Source organism: Gorilla gorilla, chromosome 9 (assembly GCF_029281585.2).
Source record: "Gorilla gorilla gorilla isolate KB3781 chromosome 9, NHGRI_mGorGor1-v2.1_pri, whole genome shotgun sequence".
Taxonomy (NCBI): domain Eukaryota; kingdom Metazoa; phylum Chordata; class Mammalia; order Primates; family Hominidae; genus Gorilla; species Gorilla gorilla.
In genome coordinates, this window is record NC_073233.2 from 101,512,851 (window position 1) to 101,538,109 (window position 25,259).

Here is a 25,259-nt window from a genome sequence, read left to right on the forward strand (position 1 = left end):
AAGCAAAGTTTGCCTTAGGACATAGTTCAGGCTGGTCATCAACCTTTGGGTTGGTGCATTATTTTGGTGCAGTTGAAGAATTTACTTTAGTCCGAGCTGAGAAGCAGATTGATAAGTACTTGCATTGCTCTATTTGGGGCCCTCATCCCTTGTTTTAACCGTTATCTTCCTTGTTTCTCCCGTGTTTCCTTTTCCTTTTATTCTTTTGAATCTATAACACTGCCACAATGATTTTTCTGTTTATATGCACAAGATGTGTATTAATGACAAGGAGCATTCACTTACAACGAAACTTTTCTCAAAGGAACTGTCTTTGGTTATGGCTCATTTCTCACGGATGCTCCAAGGTTCTTCAATTTTCTTTTATCAGAGAAGCATTTTCCCAGGTCGCATTTCCGATCCTGAGAATTGCTAGACCTGTATAAGTGATTTAAGATCAAGTTGGAAATTAGGCATCTAAAACTGCAATATTTCCTATTGGTTCCAAAGGAATGTTGTGAACCAGAAGAAAAATTAAAAAATAAAATAAAAAATAAAAATAAAACTGCAATATTTCCTTAATGTCTCAATATAGTAACACCTCGGCCACATCAAATGTTGGAGGATGGGTAAAAATAATGAGCAAGTAAATAATTAAGGAAAATGGTGGGTAAAAGAGAAGTGTTTTGCTGGCATTGCCACAAATAAAATATTTCTTATCATTGAAATGTAAATGCAGTGGAAACTCTGCTCCTAAATTTTTTTTTTGAGATGGAGTTTCGCTCTTGTTGCCCAGGCTGGAATGCAATGACACGATCTTGGCTGACTGCAACCTCTGCCTTGTGAGTTCAAGCGATTCTCCTGCCTCAGCCTCCCAAGTAGCTCGGATTACAGGCATGCGCCACCACGCCTGGCTAATTTTGTATTTTTATTTTATTTTATTTTTGAGACAGAGTCTCACTTTGTCAGCCAGGCTGGAGTGCAGTGGCGCGCCCTCAGCTCATTGCAACCTCCACCTCCTGGGTTTAAGCGATTCTTCTGCCTCAGCCTCCTGAGTAGCTGGTACTACAAGTGCCCGCCAACATGCCTGGCTAATTTTTTTGTATTTTTAGTAGAGACAGGGTTTCACCATGTTAGCCAGGATAGTCTCGATCTCCTGACCTCGTGATCCACCCGCTTCGGCCTCCCAAAGTGCTGGGATTACAGATGTGAGCCACCGCGCCTGGCCCTAATTTTGTATTTTTAGTAGAGGCAGAGTTTCTCCATGTTGGTCAGGCTGGTCTCGAACTTCCGACCTCAGGTGATCCGCCTGCCTTGGCCTCCCAAAGTGCTGGGATTACAGGTGTGAGCCACCGTGCCCGGCCCTAAAACATTTTAATATTTTAAATATTTTCCCACTTTAATGGGAGTCCATTTTACATAACTTAATCTTTGCTTGATTACTCAGTCATATTTTTCTGCACCATAAAATAAAAATATGTTTAGGGGTTTTTGAAGCAGTTTATTCCCTACGTTAAAGACTCTGGATTGACAGGCATTGAGTTTGGATGTCTTCTAGATGTATTAGATTATGTCTTCTCCTTCAGTATTAAATTATTGGCAATCACAGCTGCCACTGCCAGCACAGGTTGCTTCTAATCACCAGTTGGCTAAGAAACCAGCCATTCAGTCCAGTTAAAATTATGTCTAAAATAAGAGTAAATCCATTCTAAGTGAAAACTCATGAAGCTCTAGTATAAGAACAGTGCATGTGATGTGAGGCCATCTGTTTTATTTGCTCAGTACTTGATTTTCCTTCAGAGGCTTTTTGTTGATGGTATTTTTTGGTGGGGTGGGGCAGATTTTATTTTATTTTTTGGCTATCTTCTAGGTTATCTATTTTGTTTCCGCTAGTTAAGGCTGCTACCTAAATGATTCCTGATTACTCTTTGATCTCAAGAGCTAGTCCCAAGGCTCTTTGTGTCTTTTGTTGGGGCTCAGAAAACAATACCCCAAAATGAAGGTCTAGGAAACAGAAGTTTTTCTCTGACCTTTTGCCCTCCTGTCTCCAATTCTCCCCTAGGGGTAGCCATAAAAACTAAAACCGCTCTTCCCCAGGTCATCAAAACCAGAACCTCTTTTTCTCACAGCCAGCCATAAACTAACTTTCTCTCCATCTCTCCACCTTTTTTTTTCTTTTTTTTTTTTTTTGAGATAGAGTCTTGCTCTGTTGCCCTGGCTGGAGTACAGTGGTGTGATCTCAGCTCACTGAAAACTCCGCCTCCCGGGTTCAAGCGATTCTCGTGCCTCAACCTCCCGAGTAGCTGGGACTACAGGCACACACCTCCAGGCCTGGCTAATTTTTGTATTTTTAGTGGAGACAGAGTTTCACCATGTTGCCCAGGCTGGTCTCAAACTTCTGGCTTCAAGTGATCCTTCTGCCTTGGCCTCCCAAAGTGCTGGAATTACAGGCGTGAGCCACTGCACCTGGCCTCCCTCCACCGTTCTACGTAAAAAGTGGCCACAAATAAATTATCTGACTACTTTGTTTGACTGTAGGTATAAGACCTCCATTCCAGAGAGGGTTCTGCCCCATACTCAGAAGGAAGGAATGCATGCTTAGAAAGGCCAAGAAGAATCTGGACGCACAGGCCTTGCTGTGTTTCCCCTACTCACTCTGTTAACATTAGATCATACTCTTTCTGTCTAATCATATTTATGTATGGCTATCCATAGTTTGTTGAACCTAAGCATAAAAATGGACAATTTCCCCTGTATCTTTGGGTCTTCATTCTGAAGGCCCCTATGTATACATATTAAATAAATTTGTATTTCTTATCTCCAACTAACCTGCCTTTTGCAAGTTGATTTTTCAGCAAAACTTCAGAGGGCCAAGGGGAACTCTTGGCCCCTACACACCTTTGAGGGAGAATATTTGGCATTTCAAGAATTAGTTGAGTAGATTTAATTATAAGAATCTCTGTATTCAGAATTCCTGGCTTCTAATACAAAATCCCCTAATTCAGAGTCTGAAACATGCTATGTACTAGAAAAATATCAATTCATGTCCCCTAAGACTGTGCCCTTATCCCCATCTTCAGAACTTATATGACATCTTGGCCTATAACTTGCGTCTTCCTCTTCTCCTTCCTTTGTTTAAAATAAAATGGCCTCACACACACACACATACACACACACACACACACACACCCTCCTTAATTGAAGTCCCATTAACTATAAATTCATGAAACAGAAACAGGACTGAAGTTTATTTCTGAAAGATTACTAAGGTAAAGAAAGCTGCAAGAACATTGAATGATGAAAACTAAAACGTGCTTAAAAGACAGCACTTTAGAAGGATCAACCTACTGCACACATAGTCACTATGCTAATTACAAGCCCTTGTCAGCTCTAGTCACAAAACTGGCCCTCCCAGAACACCCACCTAGCTAAATTTTCACCTGGCTTGAGTTACTATTTGTATTGAAGAGTATAAAAATTGCATTTCTTTGAAAACATTCCATAAGTCAGACGTTTCTTCTCCCAGGTTAGTTTCAATAAGCAAGGTTTGGCAGAGCAGCCCAGAGAAAGGAATTGAACCAAAGCAAAGCCAGGTATGCACTTTACTCATTTTCACCTTTCATTTTACAAAGAAGAGGGACTCTAATCTTTGGATTTGCCTAATGTATTTTGACAGCATGATCCTAGCTGCTCTTACAAAGATGCTGAATCCCAGGACGATCCTCCACTGGAGCCATTATGCCTTTCCCCCTGCACCTTTTAAGCATGGCATCCTCCACAGACAATTATTCTTATATAGATAAGGCAGGCTATATTTTAAGAATTTCTGAGTTCAATCAGCATAATGGGTATACTGCAGAGGAGACGCATTTTAAAGTGTTATTACCAGGTGAGTATTTCCCAAATCCCTAAGTCATAAGGATAGAGATAGCAATTTATAAAGAGTATAGCAAAAAGTGCATTTCATAAAATGGATTGAACTTTATGGATTTCAATGTGGCAGGATATTCACTCTGCTGTCCTGTCATTACCAAACAAGATGCTTGTTATAAAAAAGAAATATGCATGACCGTTGAGGATGTTGCTTTATTAATGACCGTGCTCTGCACGCTGTGAAATACTTCTCTGGAATGTCACCTGCACTGAAAGATATACACAAACTTTCTTACTAAATTATCTTACTGAAGACATTCAGAATTTGCTAACTCCACAAATCCCCAAATAAAAAAGCCAGCTTAACAAGCTCCCATGTCTTTAAATTTAAAGTGGGAATAAAAATACCAGAACCCTGACATGTAGGGATGATCCTTTTCCAGTGAGTTGTAAGATAGTTCTCTTTATTTAATTGCTCCAGTTCAGTTAAGTTTAATAAGCAAAAGCTGTGTAAAAAGCCAAGTGACTTATATTTTTAATCTGAGAATATATGATTGCCTTATGAAGTATTGTTAGAAGTAAAAATGCACGGTGCTTATTGGCCTGAAGATAATGAGCAGCAATTCTATAGAGAGGGCCGGGATTTCCTCTGCTGGGGGTTGGTGGGGGGACAGTGTATGTATGAACAGAATATACGTGCTTCCTTTCTGAGAGTAACCACTCCTCCTGAGCTCTTGGTTTTTACCTTTTCCAGGCTTTTTCAGGATTTAGTTCTTTTTTAATATATCGTCAGTCTCTCTTTTTTCTACTGGCTCCTCCCCCTCAGCCTATAATTCTGCTCAAATCTGCCTCAGCTTGAAAATCTTTCATTTGTTCTTTAACAATAGTATAAGGTCCATGCCTAAAATAAATCCTTATTCCATAGTATTCACAGTGGGTCAGCTTCCCTGACTGGACCCTGTCTGCTACACCTGCCCCCTCCCCTCCTTTCCAGTGCCTTTATCTTCAGCACTCAAACCCTTGTAGTAACGGCCTAACTGCTTCCTCTCCCATCAGTGCATCTTGACCAATGCTGCCAGCCTCATCTTTATCATGATATTCAAAGGATGAAGGGTATCTACCCATTGCCTGCAAAATAAAATCTGAAGCGTGGTCAGGATCCTAACTTTCCAGGTTTATCTCCCACATTCTTACATGAATATTTTCTGCCAAATTGATCTAATCACTGTCACCTGATACTCCTTGTTCTTACCCACTCTACCTATTCCTTGACTTCACTTACCATCTTTCCTTCCACGGTATACTTCTGATTCATTTGTTCAAAGCCAATACATCCTGGAGATGCCAGTTCAAACCCCCTCCTCCTCTGCAAAGACTTTTCTGTCTCAGCTAGAACTGATTGCTGTTTACGGGGCAACTTCCTAAAGTAATTAGAGCCTTCTCTTGACATGTCTTTTCTATTATATGTGCCAAAATGCTGATTCTAAAAACACTTTTCCGTTTGATACAAGATGAAACTATAATACAGAATTTCAATTTTAGTAGACCTCAGTCACCACTAAAAACGAAACAAGCACTATTTAATGTTGAAATATATTTTCAAACCGAATAAAACATATTACTTATATGAAATGTTATAACCCTCTGTCTTATAACATGAACTGAACTCTCCTCCCTTTTGATCAGTGCTGAAGATTCAGCTAACACAGCCAGTGAGGTCAGAAGGGCCAGGGCCAAAGATGTGTGGGGTCAGACTGGTGGAGATGGGAATGAAGAGACATCCTGCACGGTCAGGAGGTCGCCTACATACAGAGGGATGGAGAAAATAAGTAAATGTGTTGATGATGATTGGAGAGGGGAAGACTAGAACAAACTTACAGTGATTGGTTAGAATTAGAGGTGTTGGTATGAACTCACATATTTGTAAATACAGAAATAGATGTGTATGTGTGCGTGTGTGTGTGTGTTGCAGATTGGGCTCTCTAGAAGCAAATGCTGAGATGAACTTAGGTGTGTAGGGTATTATTAGGGATCGAAACATGTGGAAGCAAACGTATTAGGCAGAAGAACTTGAACTGCAATGCATGCTCAAGAGAGCCTTGGCCAACCCCATTCTTGAGCATGTGTGGCCTGTCAGAGTTGTTCCTCATTGGACCAAAATGACCAGCCTTTATAATCTTTTCCTAATCAGTATAAGATGTGGACTGCCCCAGGCAAGGTGTGACACTAGGCAAGGCAATTCTTTGCAACAAGTCCTCTCTTAAAGGAGTCTCTGAGAGATACATGATTGTGTCCACCACAATGTGTGTGTGTGTGTGTGTGTGTGTGTGTGTGTGTGTATACCTATATTTCCTAGCTCTGAGAATGCCTAGAAGCAATGAAACTACAGTAGAATGAGCATATCTACCGCCCAGATCCTGGTTGCTAAATATCATTCTCCACTCAAAGAAACCAAGGATCCTTGGAAAATAGCTCATTCCAAGGCTGACACAGGGAAAGAAGAAGATGACTGGAATATCTTCTGCCAGAAAGCATGGAATTGATCCACGAGTGATAAGGACCTGTCAAAAGGACACCATCCCAAAGAGGCTCAACTTAGCCAAATCCACAATGTTTTGGCATCAAAACAAATAATGATAGTATATTATAACCCACTGCATAAAATAGAAATCCATGAGTCCATATTAATATAAATAAAGAAATTGGGGAGAAGGGAAGTATCTACCTTACAGTAGAATGACAACTAGTAATATTAGAAGGGTTAGTGAAATTTTAAAAATCACTCTTTGGCAACCATAATAGAAATAATCGATTCAGGCAAGAATCACCAAAGGATACTAAAACCAGTAGGTAAAAGTTTAAGGAGGATTGGGTATTTAAATAGTCTTAATGTAGTCTCTCCATAAAATGCCTATTAATTACTTATTAAATAAGGTATAATATATTCTTTATCTTGACAGCAGAGAAACATGGCTAGACACCGTCTTATCAAGTGATAAAAGTTAACACCTAAGTGAAATTCAAAAAAGAAAGAAAGAAGGTGAACGTCTCTAGTAATGGGGCAAGTCATCATCACATGCTCCTGAGATGAGGCACTGCAAAGAGCACAGTGTCACTTCCGTGAAATTCCTGCCACAGAGGGCATACACTGAATATAAATGTGAAGAAGTAGCAGACAAACCCAAACTGAAGGCCATGCTACAAAGTAGCTGCCCTGTACTTGTAAAACAAACAAACAAACAAAACAAACATAGTCATGAAACACAAGGAAAGACCGAGGAACGAGGAACGGTCAGTGGTACATTGGAGCCAGCTGGTACTGGCTCTGCCCCACTCTAGAAAACTGATGCTGATCCCAACTGTGCAGTTCAGTGCCACAAAGCTGGTAACCTGAAATCAGCCAGAATGGGAATATTCACACCATAATCATTGGCAGCCAGTACAAATCAGAACCCCCTACCCCACCACATAAGCAGTTTAGCAGCACACCACAGGAAGGGTTCCCAGCTGAAGAGACTAAGGACTCAGACAGCTAAATGCAACACGTGATCCTGGAACTATAAAGGACATTATTGGGATTATCAGAGAAATATGAATGGGCTCTGAGGTAGTATTTACATGCATACCAATTAATACAATAGTATCGATTAAATGGTAGTATTGTATTAATGTTACTTTCCTGATTTTGATGACTGTACTCTGGTTATATAGGAGGGTGTCCTTGTCTTTAGGACATATACATTGATGTGTTAAGGAGTAAGAGATATATCTGCAACTTATTCTCAAAGGTTTAAAAAAAACTATCTAGGTGCAGTGGTGCGTACCTGTAGTCCCAGCTACTTGAGAGGCTGAGGTGAAAGGTTCCCTATTGCACACGAGTTTGAGTCCAGCCTCAACATGGCAAGGTCCCTCTTTTTGTTTTAAGAGGCAGGGGCAACACAGCAAGGCCCTTGCCTCTTAAAACTAAAACAAAAAAAACCCTAAATATATGAATACATTTAGAGAAAGCATGAAAGGCAAAGGTGGTAAAATATTAATATCAAATTAGGAAATTAGGGATTAGGAAAGAAATAAAGGGTATATGAGAGTTCATTTTACTATTAGTGCATCTTTTCTATGAATTTAAAATTATTTCAAAAATTTATTAAGGAATTATATTTCGATCAAGTGCCAGTTTATGGCTCTCTTCCTTTTCTGCTGGAAGCTCAACCCCTTTCTCATTCAACAAAGTTAGAGAAATGCCAAAGGAGGAAACAGTGACTTTAGGAAGTGCTCATTTGCAGTACTGTGTAACTAAATGCTATCTCTGCTGGGCTGTTGTCCTCCTCTTTAGAAATATTTTGCTGTATACCATTCAGGACATAGGCATGGGTAAGGACTTCATGGCTAAAACACCAAAGCAATGGCAACAAAAGCCAAAATTGACAAATGGGATCTAATTAAACTAAAGAGCTTCTGCACAGCAAAAGAAACTACCATCAGAGTGAACAGGCAACCGACAGAATGGGAGAAAATTTTTACAATCTACCCATCTGACAAAGGGCTAATATCCAGAATCTACAAAGAACTTAAACAAATATACAAGAAAAAAATCAAACAACCCCATCAAAAACTGGGTAAAAGATATGAACAGACATTTCTCAAAAGAAGACATTTATGCAGCCAACAGACACATGAAAAAATGCTCATCATCACTGGCCATCAGAGAAATGCAAATCAAAACCACAATGAGGGAGATACCATCTCACACCAGTTAGAATGGTGATCATTAAAAAGTTAGGAAACAACAGGTGCTGGAGAGGATGTGGAGGAATAGGAACGCTTTTACACTGTTGGTGGGACTGTAAACTAGTTCAACCATTGTGGAAGACAGTGTGGAAATTCCTCAAGGATCTAGAACTAGAAATACCATCTGACCCAGCCATCCCATTACTGGTTATATACCCAAAGGATTATAAATCATGCTGATATAAAGACACATGCACACATATGTTTATTGTGGCACTATTCACAATAGCAAAGACTTGGAACCAACCCAAATGTCCAACAATGATAGACTGGATTAAGAAAATGTGGCACATATACACCATGGAATACTATGCAGTCATAAAAATGATGAGTTCATGTCCTTTGTAGGGACATGGATGAAGCTGGAAACCATCATTCTGAGCAAACTATCACAAGGACAGAAAACCAAACACCGCATGTTCTCACTCATAGGTGGGAATTGAACAATGAGAACACTTGGACACAGTGTGGGGAACATCACAAACTGGGGCCTGTCGTGGGGTGGGAGGAGGTGGGAGGGATAGCATTAGGAGAAACACCTAAGGTAAATGACGAGTTAATGGGTGCAAGCACACCAACATGGCACATGTATACATATGTAACAAACCTGCACGTTGTGCACATGTACTCTAGAACTTAAAGTATAATTTAAAAAATAAATAAATAAATAAATAAATAAAAAATACTTTGCTGTTTCCTTTTGGTTTGGTCTGGTTTGGCTTAATAGATACTAAGATACGGTAGTGTAATATTCTCAACCTTCATTACTAGATATTAAATATTATTTATTAAAATGCTAATAATTCACTAGTTTAAAAAATTAAAAGTTGAACCTCTAATAAATTCTTAAACAATTCAATTTAATGAACAGAAATAAAAAGGAGAGCAGGACTTTTTCCAAAATTTTTTCTTCCTTCCTTCCTTCCTTCCTTCCTTCCTTTTTTCCTTTTTTCCTTCCTTCCCTCCCTCCCTCCCTCCGTCCTTGTTTCCTTCCTTCCTTCTTCCTTCCTTCCTTCCCTCCTTCCTTCTCTCCTTCCTTCATGTGGTGAATAAGCACTGTGTGTATGCTTAATCATCTCAAGCAGATTCAGAACTCCCTGAGGCTTACACTTCTTTTGTCTCCCACTACACCTACCTGCAGTATCAGCCTTTTACATGGGTAACTGGGTTGCTGAATGAGACAACAGAGTTTACTGCTAATGCTGAAAAACCAGTGAGCCCCTTGGGGACAATAATCTGAATTGTCACCATAGTTAATCAGAGAGTCAGGATGGAACCAAGTCCTGACAAAGAGTCCAGTGATCTGATGGGAATAAAGGTCTTCTCCACCTATCCTGTTGTTGCAAAGCAATTTATAGGAGAAAGTAGGAATGTGATGTGAAGGGCTTGCTGTGAACCATTTAGCAACATTTTTCTCTTAGGCTGTCCAGGTTTGTCAAATGCTCTCAGCCTGACATTTAAGAGGGCCCTGCTGTGTTTCTCTTTAGGGAAGACTAATAATGCCAATCAGGAATTTCTATGCCTGTTTACTTGTAGTCAGATCAGTTCAGTTCCCTCTATTCCTTAAGTTCAAAAAGAGGCAAAGGAGAAAGTTCAGGATTGGTTACGCGAATAATTAACAAGATCTGCTGCTCTGTAAGTGCATTTGCAAGGGAACCACCAGTCACCTAAGAGTGCCTGGGAGGAGCCGCCTAGGAGGATGCATGCCCACTGATTCCAGCAGCTTTCTCCCAGCTTGTGGGCCTAAGCATGGACAACGAGTAGTAGCCTTGGGCTTGACCATCAAGGGTGGCCTTTCTGGCAAAAACACATAGAACTCACACTAACAAATTGTGTGTCCACTATTGTTAACTCATAAATATAGATATTAAATCATACTATCACATCGGGGATTAGGAAAAAAGAGAGAAAAATTTAAAATCAACCTAATTTTTTTCAATCTTTAGAACATACTTTTCTCTGCATTTTGGTAACTCCCTAGTGACATTGCAAATGAGGTGCTTTTGCAATAGGGCCTTCGGGTTTGTAAGTATTGCTTAGGGATCAGGAGGAAGCATTTAGGGCTGTTTCTGTTCCCCTCTCTCAGACCAAACCTCCCCCCAACCATAGAAGTATGTTCAAATTAGCCAACAATTAAAAATTTTGATTGAGGATAATTTATGGATAGTAAAACAATTAAAAATTTTAATTATTTTAATTATATTCAGTAAATACTATCACAGGAGGGATAAATCAAGGCATATTGGTATTTATCCTCTAAAATACCATTGTTTTATATCTCAAAACTTCCCCTTTTCCTTAATGATTTATATACATTAACTAGCAATTTCTTGCAAATACAGTGTGCCTTAAATTATTGTTTTATGTAAGGCTAGGCATGGTGGCTCACACCTGTAATCCCAGCAATTTGGGAGGCCGAGGCAGGTGGATCACCTGAGGTCAGGAGTTCGAGACCATCCTGGCCAACATGGTGAAACCCTGTCTCTAATAAAAATACAAAAAGTTCGCAGGGTGTGGTGGCAGATGCCTGTAATCCCAGCTACTCGGAAGGCTTAGGCAAGGGAATTGCTTGAACCTGGGAGGTGGAGGTTGCAGTGAGCCGAGGTTGCACCATTGCACTCCAGCCTGGGCAACAAGAACAAGACTCCATCTCAAAAAAAAAAAAAAAGTATTGCTTTATGTAAACAAAAAAGCAGAAACTGTGGAATATAACCCTTTCAGCACATCCTACAGATTTAATTTTAAATGTTCGATCAGGTGTTTTATACATATTATGAATGAGTATAACTTTTTAAAAATTCCTATATTAAAATTATTCTTCTGTCACCTTTTTGTAGCTGGTTATGTTTAGCAACCATTTAAAGTACCCTTTAATTACATAATGCCAATCAAAATCTTGTCACGGTGGGCCGTGTGAGAGTCCTAGTCCTTAATCAACATTGCATTGTTTCTAATTTCACTTCCAAAGTATATTCTCATCTGGAGTGACAACATGTAAAAAAAAAAAATTCTTACATTTCACATCTCACACTTACAATCTAAACTGCACAGGACACAGTGGTAATCAGACTATATTGTTTCAATCCTAAATCTAACAGTAGGGGGACATGGGGCTCCTAATGGAAAGAATTAATCAGGGGCTTTTTTGGTATTCATGGAAGGGGGAGATAATCTTGCTGCAGAGTGACATCCTTTTGAGAGAGCTCAGCTTCTGGCTGTGAAACCCATTCCCATGTGATTTCTTTCTAACAAGCCAGAAAGCTGCTTTAATCTTTAAACATGAAGGATCCTGCTTACAGTATCAAAGGTAGGCAAGTTCTCTTACTGAGGTTCAAAAGCAGATAATAATAAGAACCCAGTTGCTACTGTCAGGCTGATGTCAGGTCTGAAATCACTTTTCACTTGATTGAGCTATTTTGTCCTCAGAATCACTTTGTTCCTTTTGGCTGGATTTCCACCAGCCCCTAATTGTGAGCAGCACATCGATGCTTCCCCAGCGGCTTCATGTCAGAAGTTAGAGCCTCTGCATAGTAGACACGTTATTTAATATCCAGACTCCGCGTAGCCCAGGGATAGCCAGGTAGTTCTCCACGGTGCTCCAGGATCACTTGCCCTGCTGCCCCAGGGGCACACAACTTCCCAGCACGGCTCAGGGAGGAGGTCCACTCCAACCAGGCAGGTAACCAGGATGCCAGGCTTTTCTTTTCTTTTAAGGGATGAATTCTTCCTTCCTCTGCCTTTTATTTTATGTACGCCCTCAACAAATTGGATGATGCCCACCCACCTTGGGGATAGCAATCTCCTTTACTGAGTCCCCCAATTCAAATGCAAATGTCCTCTGTAAACACACTCAAGACACTCCAGAATAATGTTTAAACACATATCTGCCACACTGTGGCCTATTCAAGTTGACATATAAAATTAACCATCACAAGTTTACCCTTGTCAACTTGGCACCCATACACATCTCCTTAAACCATACGTAATGGCCACATAAAGACAATAACAAGGTCATAATTCCATCTAACATGATTAACAATCCAGCATTCTACCAGAAACACACGAACCCATTTCCCAGAAGGGAAGGTAAAGTCTTCATGTGATATTTACTCTCTCTTTGATATCCCATAACTTAAATAATATGATGTAAAATTAATCAAGGTTGAACATTGGAGCCAGTTTTAAAAATTAACAAATTTAAACACTATGCTATAAAATCAATGCATCTTATGTTACAGAATAAGGAAATGAGAAGAAAGAAAACAAAGCTACACACAGACAAAATGGAGTCATAGCAAAATATGGAGGACGATAATCACAGTCTGTTTCTGTAACTGGTCATACGATCAAAGCTAGTATTTCTTCCACCACTTATTCTGTATTCCCTTTGCCTTCAGCAAGCACCTCATCTGGTCGTGGTATTTACCCAGTGGTGACCCAAACCTTTATTCCTGAAAGGTCTGGGTCATTAGTGGTCCTGTCTGAATTAGGTTGTAGTTTTCCACTGACCTTAATCACAGGGCATGGTAACATTAAGAGATGCCCTAAGGAATCTCGTGTCTTTCTGACATAGTTTTCCTTACCACCATCTGGGGGTAGTCCAGTTTCTACTTGGTAGTCAGGAACAATCACCCAGCCAGCACTGTAATTCATTTGTCTACTGAGTTAGAGACATGAGAAGCCCAAAACGGCTGAGGAGCAGTCTTAAACTTCCAGTTCAATTAAATCATTATTGTGTCTCTCAGAGGAAAACTTTCCACCCTATGTAAGACCTCTAGGCCAGCAGAGCATAAGTCATGGGAACAGGAAGCAAAAATTGTACTAGTGGGTCACTAGGGCTAATAGCGAATGGTGTCCCACCTACTTTGACCCCTTGATTCCTGAACCTGTGAATCCCAGTCATAAGAGAAATGCACCATATACTGGATGCTGATTCAGAGCATAGACAGCCTTCTAGAGAACCTTGTCCCAGCCCTACAAGGCACTGCTATATAGCTGGTGCGATTACTGTCTTCAAAATGTCATTCCACTGCTCTATGTAGCCAGTTGATTCAGGATAGTAGGGAACATGGTAAGACCAGTTAATTCCATGAGCATGGGCCCACTGCCACACTTTTGCTGTGAACTGAGTTCCTTGTAATGCTGTGTGGAATACCATGGTCATAGATGAGACATTCTGTAAGTCCACGGATGGTAGTTTTAGTAGAAGCATGGCGCGAAGGGAAAGCAAATCTGTATCCAGAGTAAGCTCTATTTAAGTAAGGAAGAAACACTATCCCTTCAACGATGGAGGTGGATCAATGTAATTAACCTGCCACTAGGCAGCTGACTGATGACTCTAGGGAATGGTGTCATATCAGGGGCTCAGTGTTGGTCTCTACTGCTGGCAGACGGGGGACTCATAGGTAGCCTTGGCCAGGTCAGCCTCAGTGAGTAGAAGTCCACATTGCTGAGCCCATACACAACCTCTATCCTTGTCACCATGGCTACTTTGTTCATGAGACAACTGAGTGATGATAGGGGTGGCTGGAGAAAGCGGCCTACTGGTATCCACAGAACAGGTTATCCTGGCCACTTTATTAAAATCCTTCTTTGCTAACCCTTTGGTGAGCATTCACATAGGGCACAAATATCTTCACCCTTTTTGCCCATTCAGTATCTATCCACACACCTCATCTCCAAATTTCTTTGTCACCAATTTTCCAGTTACGTTCAACTCCCTGACCATCCAGCCAAATCACTGGCCACAGCCTATGAATTGGCATATAATTGAATATCTGGCCATTTTTCCTTCTAAGCAAAGTCAACCAGGGGGACTGCTCAAAATTCTGTCCACTGGGAGGATTTCCCTTCACCACTGTCCTTCAAGGTAGCCCAGAGATGAGCTGTAGTGCTGCAGCTGTCCACTTTTGGGTGGTACCTGCATATCATACAGAATCCTCTGTAAACCAGGCCTAAGTCTTCTCTTTCTCTGTCAGCTGATCTTAGGGAAGTTCCCATGAAGTCATAGATGCAGGCTGGAAGAGAGAAGGCAGATAGCAGAAGTGGGAACTATGGGAATTTGGCCTACTTCTTCATGTAACTTCCTTGTGCCTTCAGGGCCTGCTCAGGCCCAATCATGTGTATACCATTTCCATCTGATGAAGGAGTGTTGCTGTGCATATCCAACTTTGTGTGTTGGTGGCTCAGATAACAACCAGTTCATGATGGGCAGCTCAGGTTGCATGGTAACTTGGTGACTCATTAAGTATCAGTCTCTACTAAGGCCCAGTAGCAGGCCAAGAGCTGTTTCTCAAAAAGAGACTAGTTATTTGTTGGTAATGGCAGGGTTTCACTCTAAAATCCTAAACCAAGATTCACCTATAGGGACCTCCCAGAAGCTTCAAACAGCATCCCTATCTGCCACTGCCACTTAAACACCACTGGATCCGCTGGATCATATGACCAAGTGGCAGAGCAGCTTGCACAGCAGCCTGGACCTATTGCAGAGACTTTTCTTGTTCTGGGCCCTACTCAAAACTAGCAGCTTTTTTGGTCAATTGGTAAATGGGCTGGAGTAACATAATGAAATTGGGAAATGTTGCCTCAAAAACCCAAACAGGCCTACTAAGTATTGTGCCTCTTTCTTGGTTGTAAGAGCAGCAAGATGCAACCACTTATCCTTCACCTTAGAAGAAATATTCCAACATGCCCCATGTCACTGGATCTCTACCAATTTCACTAAGGTAGAAGGTCCTTGAATTGTAGTCATATTTATTTCCTTCCCTCTGATGCAAATGTCTTTCCACTAAGTCTAGTGTAGTTTCTACTTCTTGCTCACTAGGTCAAATCAACATAATGTCATTAATATAACCAATCAGTGTAATATTTTGTGGAAGGGAAAGGCAATCAAGATCCCTATGAACTAAATTATGACATAGAGTTGGAGAGTTGATATACACCGGAGATACAACAATGAAGGTGTATTGCTGGCCCTGCCATCTGAAAGCAAACTGCCTTTATGGACTGGTATGAAAAAAAGACATTTGCCAGATCAATTCTGTTGCCTTACTAAATAATGCTGAAATAAATATTTCATACATAACTTTTATATTTAAAATGCAAATTATAAATATAATATACATATTTACTTGTACTTGTGCAAATAATTCTATAGGCCTGAGTGAAAGGGAATGTTCCACCTTTCTACCTTTTCTTTAATGACAAATTTCTGATAAAATTCCTTTTTACCTAATGAATGACTTCAGTTTCAAGATATGCTAAATGCATTCAGTTTTCAGTAGCACTGGGCACACATTGTATGCTAGAACTTGGTGAACTTGAGGACTGAAAGTTTCTTGGCCTCCTTGTCTGGAAAGTGCAGTGGTTCCTTGCAGACCTTTTGTCTTCATTATTTTCCAAATTTCTTCTGGGTTGTTTTCTTTAATGGTAACTAAATAGAATAATCCTTTTGGTGAAAGGAGATCTGGAACCAGGGGAAAAAACCTGTGCATGACTTCCTGACCATTTCTGCCAGCAGCCCAAGCTGCCTCTATTCCGTGACTTCCTACCTCTTCAGGTGGAGTCGCTACATAGAAGGGATTAAACACCAGAAGATCAACTTTTTACTTCAATATTGGTAGCAAACATTTGACCACATCTGTAATAACTGGTTGAATGTGGACTTTGTTACACCGTGCTGTCTTTAGGGTACAAGCTGCTGCCTCAGGGTTGACATCAGTGCACATGTACAAAGCCTGAGGACCTATCATAGAGGCTAGGAATGCAGATACTACACCAGACCCTGCCCCTATTTCCAGGCATATTTCCACTCCCGCCAGCTCGGCAGCTGCTACCTGGAGTGCGTCCAGAAGCAGAAATGTGTCCTCCGCAGGCTCATACACGTCACTGAACATGCCTCAGCCCACATGCCCGTGCAATGGCATGGGGAAGCTCTGGGCTGCCATCTTCCTTCACTGCTGATGCCAGGCTTTTCTTTTTGCCCAAAAGGCCTAGAGAGATGCTGGGTTTTGTGAAGATTTTCAGTATTCAGTTATGCAATTTCAAGAGCCGTGCTATAAAAAAGTCTCCCACCAAAAACAGAGTACGGGAAATAGATAAAATAACTCTGACAGTGAAATTCTGTCAGATAAAAGCAAAGCTGAGATAAAGGAAAGCCAGATAAATACATCCCTCCACAGACCATTAGCATTTAGCAATTTATACACCTGCAACTCCAGATTTGAGTGAATGGACAGTCTGTAGTTTGGGGTATAACCCAAGGTTTGTGAAGTCCCCAAACTCCTACCATCAGTCTCAGGCTCACAGTCTTTTTTTTTTTTTTAATCCACTAAAAAATGTTTTTGTATGTTGGACCCAAACAGTCAGTCTGAGGCTCTTTTGGAGGCCAGTTATGGACCACAGTATATTCTCTGCACTTCCTAACTTGAGGCAGGTCCTGGCATGATCGAGGATCTTCCTCTCTCCCCGCTTACACTTCACTGTTTGCATTGGGTTTCCTATGGCTGCTATACCAAATTACCACAAGTTGATGGCTTAGAACAACAGAACTTCTCTCACAGTTCTGGAAGCTGGAAAGAAGTTGCAGATCAAGGTGTTGGCAGGGCCAGCCTCCCTCCAGAGGCTCCAGGGGAGAACCTGTTCCTTGCCGCTTCAGCCCTGGTGGCTGCCGGCATTCCTTGACTTGCAGCTGCGTGACTCTAGTCTCTGCCTCTGTGGCCACCTTGCCTTCTTTTTTGTCAGTGTCACATCTCCCTCTGCTTCCCTCTTAAAAGGATACTGGTGATTGCAGTTAGTGTCCACTTGGATGATCCAGGATAATCTCCCCATCTCAAGACCTGTAACTTAATTTCATCTGCAAAGTACTTTTGTGCCGTGTTAAGTTACCATGCAACGGCTCCGAGCATTAGGACATGGACATCTTTGGGGAGGGGGCACATGATTCAGCCTATCATACTGTTCCCGATTGCTAAGACATGGCCTTTCTGTCACCTTAAGGTAGAGGCTAAGAGAAGAGAGCCAAGGAGTATATCTCAATTTGGCATCATAGGGCATCCCAGGCTCCCAGGGCCTTCCTTTATTTAAACTACCAAATATAAAACAGAATTCCACTCAGGTTGAGAGCCTCCAGATAATCGAGTAAGTGATGGAGGGCCTTTCAAGCAACCTTAAAACTCCCTTTTGGAGGATCCACAAAAAGACCTGTGTTTGATTCAACATACCATGTAAATTAAATACCATGTAAACCAAAGAAGTCACAGGCAGAGTCTACATGTAAAGGTGCCAGGGAAACTGCACCACATCACTTTACCACCTTTTTGGTCACCCATTGCTATGAGCAAATAGTTAATTGTATAGGACTTCAACAACCTCTCAGTGGGCCAGAGCAGAAGTTGGTGGCATTTGAATGTTCAAATCTGACCCATACGTCTTGGTGGGTTTCCAGCATGACCTTAATCTAAAATACATTCTGACCTAAATCACCTGGCTTTGCTAGCCTATGCCAACCAAATATACTGGATAATTATGCAGTATTGGACTTTGCACTGGTTGGGCATACACATTTAGCTTATCTTACAAAAGACAGCAATACAGCAATGCAACTTGGAAATGTAGAAAAACCAGACCTCAGCTGCAGCGCTGGATTTAATGGGCAATGCATAAGTAATGAGAAGAGCAATACGTGAAAAATAAAAGCAAGGGACCAAGAAACCTTGCCAGTAAGCTGGTGAGACATTGAAAGCTTTCCTTATAAACCTCAAAGCCTGCTTGCTCAGCTTGTGACCTAGGCCCAGCCTGAGCTGCTCAGCAGTAAAGTCTACTCTGTATTCACTCTGAACACATTCATTTTGCAAAATGTCCAGTAATAATAATGTCCCTGAGCTGCTAATTGATTGAGAAATGCTTTAAGAGCTTTATGACGGAGGGAAGGCACAATTAATTATTATTAGATCATGCAATTTATTAACTTTAAGGGCAAACAAAACCTCAACTGCAAGTGTTTCTTCATATTTCGTGTGAGAAAATAGACTTGTCAGGCCACTGTTCTCTGCTATTAGCAATGTTATCTCCTCACCAGGAATAGAATTTGCATATATTGTCACAATATAAAGTTTTCTTATAAATATAGTTGGGAGCACTAATTTAGGGAATGTTTCATCTAAAATATAATTTGGCCATCATGTCTAATAACTGGGTTCAAATGTAAATGCATTTAAGTATCTTAAATATCACAGACGTAAAAGTAGAAGTCATGAATTTGACATTGTTAGAAACCCATCAAAGGAACTCCACATCTATATAGAAAAAAAGGTTCAAAGCTATAAGATTGCTTTAAAAAGAAATATTTAAATGGCACTTACAAAATAATCTTCCCTATGTGAATTAATACTAATACTATACTGTTTTCTGGTCCTAAAATATTTTCTAAGTGAGAAGTCTGATGTCTTTCTTTGGGAATCACCAGCCTATAGCTATAGGCTAGCTACTACTCTGAAAAACCTCTTTAAAAATGGGGAAGCCATAGATTGAAAAGCGTCCTCAAGAAATAAACCTAGAAATCAAGTTTTGGGTCTGTGATTAGTTATCCCACTAGTCGGATAAAAATTTTACTGAAAGTGTTTTCATATATATTCCATCTGTTGGGAAACTATCTAGATTCTTTGCTTGCGAGTGACAGATATCCAACTCTGCCATGGTAAACTAGGTAATGTAATGTATTACCATTGTATACCATAATGTATATAAAGTATACATTATGTGTACTTTGTATACTTTATATACATTATCTTCCTCCCCATAACTTGTATAGCCATGGAAAGAGAAAGGAAGGAGCTGGTCTTAAGGATATGTATATCTAGGGACTCAAATGCTTTGGGGACTTTGTCCAACTTGTTTCTGGTCCTTTCTGCATTCTGGCTTCATTCACTTTGTTACAAGTAGAATTTCTTCACATAGCAAGGTACATGGCACAGGCCACTCTGGGCTTGCAGCCTCCTAGCTTAATGATCCTAAAGGAAAGAGAACTTCTCTCTTCCAGGTGTAGTTGAAAAATTCCAGGGAAGGGCTCTTGGCTTACTTGAACCACATGATTATACATAGATCAATCCCTGAGGACAGAGAGATGGTATATTATCAATAATATAATATAACTGACCTAGCCTGAGTAATGTGCCTATAATGCCCCCTGATTAGTAGGGCAAGGGCTGTTTATTAATTTATTTATTAATGAATTTATTAATAAATTTATTTATTTATTAATGAATTTACTAATAAATTTATTTATTAATGAATTTATTAATAAATAAATTCATTATTTTAAATTTATTAATAAATTAATTAATTTTAAATTTATTAATAAATTCATTGATAAGTTAATTTATAAATTTATTAATAAATTAATTAATTTTAAATTTATTAATAAATTCATCGATAAGTTAATTAATTTTTAAATTTATTAATAAATTAATTAATTTTAATTTATTAATAAATTCATTAATAAATTGATTGATTTTTAAATTCATTAATAAATTAATAAATTTTAAATTCATTAATAAATTAATAAATTTTAAATTCATTAATAAATTCATTAATTTTAAATTCATTAATAAATTCATTAATTTTAAATTCATTAATAAATTCATTAATTTTAAATTCATTAATAAATTCATTAATTTTAAATTCATTAATAAATTCATTAATTTTAAATTCATTAATAAATTCATTAATTTTAAATTCATTAATAAATTCATTAATTTTAAATTCATTAATAAATTCATTAATTTTAAATTCATTAATAAATTCATTAATTTTAAATTCATTAATAAATTCATTAATAAATTAATTAATTTTAAACTTTATTAACAAATTACTTTTTAAACTTATTAATAAATTTATTAAGAAATTAATTTTAAAATTTATTAATAAATTTATTAAATAAATTAATTTTAAAATTTATTAATGATTGACAAATGAATAATAAGAAGGTGTATTCGTTCATTTGGGCTGCTAGAACAAAATACCTTAGACCAGGTAATTTATAAACAACAGAAATGTATTGTTTACAGCTCTGGAGGCTAGGAATTCCAAAATCAAGGCACCAGCAGATTTGGTGCCTGGTGAAGAAGGCTCACACTCTCCTTAAAAAATGGCACTTTCTCACTGTGACTGCACATGGTGAAAGGGGCAAATGGTTCCCTCAAGCCTCTTTTATAAGCACTAATCTCATTCATGAGGGCAAAGCCTAAAGGCCCTACTGCTTAATGTCATCACAATGGGGATTAGATTTCAACATGAATTTTGGAGGAACATGAACATTCAGACCACAGCAGAGGGATAGCACAGTTACTAAGAAAAGTGAGGGGATAGCCTCCGCCACTAAGGAAAGTGTTCTGTCACCCCCCTTCCACCCCCAGCTGGTATCTACTGCATTCTCTGTGCACACACAGAATGACCACTTGAGGCAGACATCCCTAGTTAGCGGTGCAAAGTGCGTGGTCTTTGATGTCAGATAGAACAGAGTTTGAATCATGCCTCTGACCCTCACTTGTTGCATTACCTTAGGCAGATTACTAAACCATTCTAACCCTTAGTTTTCTCATATTAAAAATGGGGATTATAATACCTGATGTATAGCATGTGGTGATTAAATTAAATAACGTAGGTAAAGGGGGCTATTTGTTGACTAAATGAGTGTCAGACCAGGACCAGGCACTAGGAGTTAATGGCATTCACACAGACACACACAGACACACACACACACACACACACACACACACACACGAACACACACCCCAAAAGACCCAGACACTATTTCTGCCCTCAAGGAACCTAATCTAAACCACTTCTGGTTTGGGACAGCAAGAGCTTAGATAGCTATGGACCCTCAAAACCTTCTTGTAATTTCAAATTCCATGTGACTCGTTTGGACCTTAGCCACACCCCTGGACTGGATCCTAGCCTTGGCTGCTCAGGCTTTGGTCTAGGGTATTCTCTCTGCTCCTCACTCCAGGTCTCTGACCTCTCACCACTTAGTGAACAGTTACTATGCACCAAAGGTTACTATGATAATACTTTACATACATTATCTTCCTCCCCACAACTCTAGAAGGTTGCCCCCATTTTAGAGATGAGAAAATGGAAGCTAAGAGAAATCATGTGATTTGACCAGTTAACGTAAGCAGCAGGAAGTGGAGTCAGAGTTCAAACCCAGATCTGTCTGATTCTAGAGCCCACTCCCTCAAACACTCACAGCCTAGCCTCACAGCCTCCAAACTTTCCCTATTTCAGCCTGGGGTGTCTGGCCACTCCTCTTGGCGATAGCTCACTTCCCAGGACCTGCTCTCTGCTTCCTGGGCTTATCGCTGCAGTCCTTTCTCACCTGACACAACTCCCAGTCCTGGTCCTCACAGCACAACTCTGCTACCACCCATAATGCTGCATGAACTTAAGAAGCTGACAGTGTTTCCTGCCACCCAACATCACCTAACAGATGAGACTGAATTTTTCCAGTCTTCAAATCAGTTTTTTTTAGTATAAAGGAAACTTCTTTGGGGATAGTCATTGAATAGCTCAAGCTTCTCTCTCCATCTGAGGAAAGCATTTTTGTTTGGACAGAAAGGAAAACAACATCTTCTCTTATGGGCTAACTCTTGTCTGTCCCTCCTCTGAATTCATATGTGGAAGCCCTAACTCCCGGTGCCTCAGAATGTGATTGTGTTTAGAGATTATGTCTTTGTAGCAGGGTGCTGTGGCTCATGCCTGTAATCCCAGCACTTTGGGAGGCTGAGGCAGGTGGATCACTTGAGGTCAAGAGTTTGAGGCCAGTGTGGCCAACATGGTGAAACCCCGTCTTTACTAAAAAAATACAAAAAATTAGCCAGGCATGGTGGTGGAAGCCTGTAATCCCAGCTACTCGGGAAGCTGAGGCAGGAGAATTGCTTGAGCCTGGGAGGCAGAGGTTATAGTGAGCCGAGATAGTGCCACTGCACTCCAGCCTGGATGACAAAGCGAGACTCCATCTTAAAAAAAAGAGATAAAGTCTTTGCGGAAGTAAGTAAATTAAAATGAAGTCATTGTGGTGGATCCTAATCCAATATGACTGGTGTTCTTATAAGAAGAAGATTCGGAGACCAAGCACAGTGGCTCAGACCTGTAATCCCAACACTTTGGGAGGCTGAGGCAGGTGGATTCCTTGAGCCTAAGAGTTTGAGGCCACCCCGGGCAACATAGCAAGACCCTGTCTCTACAAAAAAAAAGTACAAAAATTAGCTGTGTGTGGTGGTGCATGCCCGTAGTCCCAGCTACTAAGGCGGCTGAGGTGGGAACATAACCTGGGCCTGGGGAAGTCAAGGCTACAATAAGCCATGATTATGTCACTGCACTCCAACCTTTTTTGAGATAGAGTAAGACCCTGTCTCAAAAACATAAAAAAAAAAAAAAGAAGAAGATTTGGAAACAGAACTGGACAGAAGGAACATGATGTGAACGCACAGGGATAAGATGGCCATCTGTAAGCTAAGGAGAAAGGTCTGGAATAAATTCTTTTCTCATGACCCTTGAGAGAAACCAACTCTGCTGACACCTTGATCTATCTTACACTTCTAGTCTCCAGAACCATGAGAAAATACATTTATATTCATCCACTTACTCTGTGGGACTTTGTTACAGTAGTCCTAGCAAATCAATACATCTTCCCACAGTCACCCCCATCACCAGCAAATGAGCTTCCACAACCCTTTCCAAAGGAAGAGAAATCCATCAACAACCACTTGTTCCACAGCGACCAGTAAGGTGTCCGGCATTGTGCTTATGCACAGGAGCTACAAGGTGAGTAAGGAAGGACTGTCAGGAGCATGTGTTCCTTTTATTTTTTTTAACCTCCACATTCATTGGCTAACATAGCCATATCCAGGAATAGCAAATTCAAGGCACATGTATGTACAAAGTTACCCGCACACTCATGACCAGGATCAAGATCCAAATCAACCACTGAATCCTACCCACTGAGCTTGGATCACTGCCTCAGAATCTTTTCTAACACAGAGCTCTATGAATCACTACAAATAAGGCCAGATTCCCACTTGACATGAAACGTATGTGCCCTATGAAGGAGAAGCTCCTTATTGCTTTCCTAATATCTGTTTTCTACTTCCTTACTGAGACAGCCTGTTTTTATTCAAGTAAAAGCAGCATTTCTCATCTTTTCTTTAATACTGTTCAACGAAATACAATGGAAGATACTGACGGGAAGTCTCCTCAAAAGGGCAAGTGACAATTGTATGCAATCTTATGCTTCCTATTCATCCACTCTGCTTTCTGGGATGAAACAGTGATGACTGGAACTTCAGCAGCCATTTTGGATTATGAGTCCATGAGGAGGATGGAAGCTAACACTGAGGGTGAAGGAAAAGAAAGGTAGAAGAAATATGCTTTCTTGATGATTGCAGAGCCTCCATACCAGCCCTAGATTTCCTACAGCCAGACCCATGTGTTTGAACTATTATTATTTGGGTTTTCTTGTTATATGCTGCCAGACCTAAAATTTATTGATATAGCACCTATGACAATTATTGCAAAATGGCTTACTCAACACCAGTGATCAACTTCTTGCTGTATTCCTCTATTATAGAGGCTGGAAAGCTAAAAATACAAATTCCTCATTCCCTTCCTTGCAGCTGGGGCAGCCATAAGAAATGTAAGCCAGTTCTGCCATTGAATGCAAGCAGAAGTCTGCTGAGGATTTCTGAAAAAGACTTTCATTTTCTTTCTTCTTCTTTCCACCTGGAATGCAGATGCATGGCTGGGTGGCTCCATAGCCATCTTTCGATCATGAGGCAACAAGCATGAGGACAAAGACACCAACAAACAGCCAAGCACCAGGCTCATGCCTGTAATCCCAGAACTTTGGAAGGCCAAGGCAGGAGGATCACGTTAGCCCAGGAGTTTGAGACCAGCCTGAGCAACATAGTGAGACCCTATCTCTACAAAAAATTTAAAAATTAGCTGTGTATGGTGGTGCATGCCTGTAGTGCCAACTACTTGGGAGGCTAAGGCAGGAAGATTGCTTAGCCCAGAAGTTCAGGGCTGCAGTGAGCCATGATCTTACCACTGTGCTCTAGCCTGGGCAACAGTGAGACCCTGTCTCAAAGAAGAAGAAGAAGAAAAAAAATACACCAACAACCTAGAGATAGTAAAGTGGAAATACAGGAAGGACCTGGTCCTCCATGGCATTAAGCAAGGGCTCTGCACTGCTTATCTCTGGACTTCTTGTTATGGGAAAGAAACAAACCCTATTTGTCTAAGCTGCTTTGGATGGGTTTTCCATATTTTGTGGCTGAACTCATTCCCCAAACCATCCCTATACTAGCCCTTCAGTTCTCAGCTGAGGCATTACCTTGTCTGAGATCACCCCAAGCCTGGGTGACTCTATTAGCTTCCTAAAGCACCATAACAAATTGCCACAAATTCAGTGCCTTAAAACAACGTAAATTTATTACCTCATAGTCCAAGAGGCCAGAAGTCCTAAATCAAGGTGGCCATAGGGTTAGTTCCTTCTGGAGGCTCTGAAAGAGAAATCTTCTCCCAGCTGCTCTCCTGGCTTCTAGCAGATCCCAGCAATT

At 40.2% G+C, this 25,259-nt stretch overlaps 1 protein-coding gene and 1 pseudogene across 1 annotated transcript in view; one reads left to right on the plus strand and one right to left on the minus strand.

The window, feature by feature from the left end:
* The window catches only part of CEP295 (centrosomal protein 295), a 372,495-nt gene that overhangs the window by 235,522 nt on the left and 111,714 nt on the right, over positions 1-25,259 (plus strand). The window lies entirely within an intron of this gene.
* On the minus strand, positions 15,944-16,586 carry LOC101128763 (methyltransferase N6AMT1-like; annotated as a pseudogene).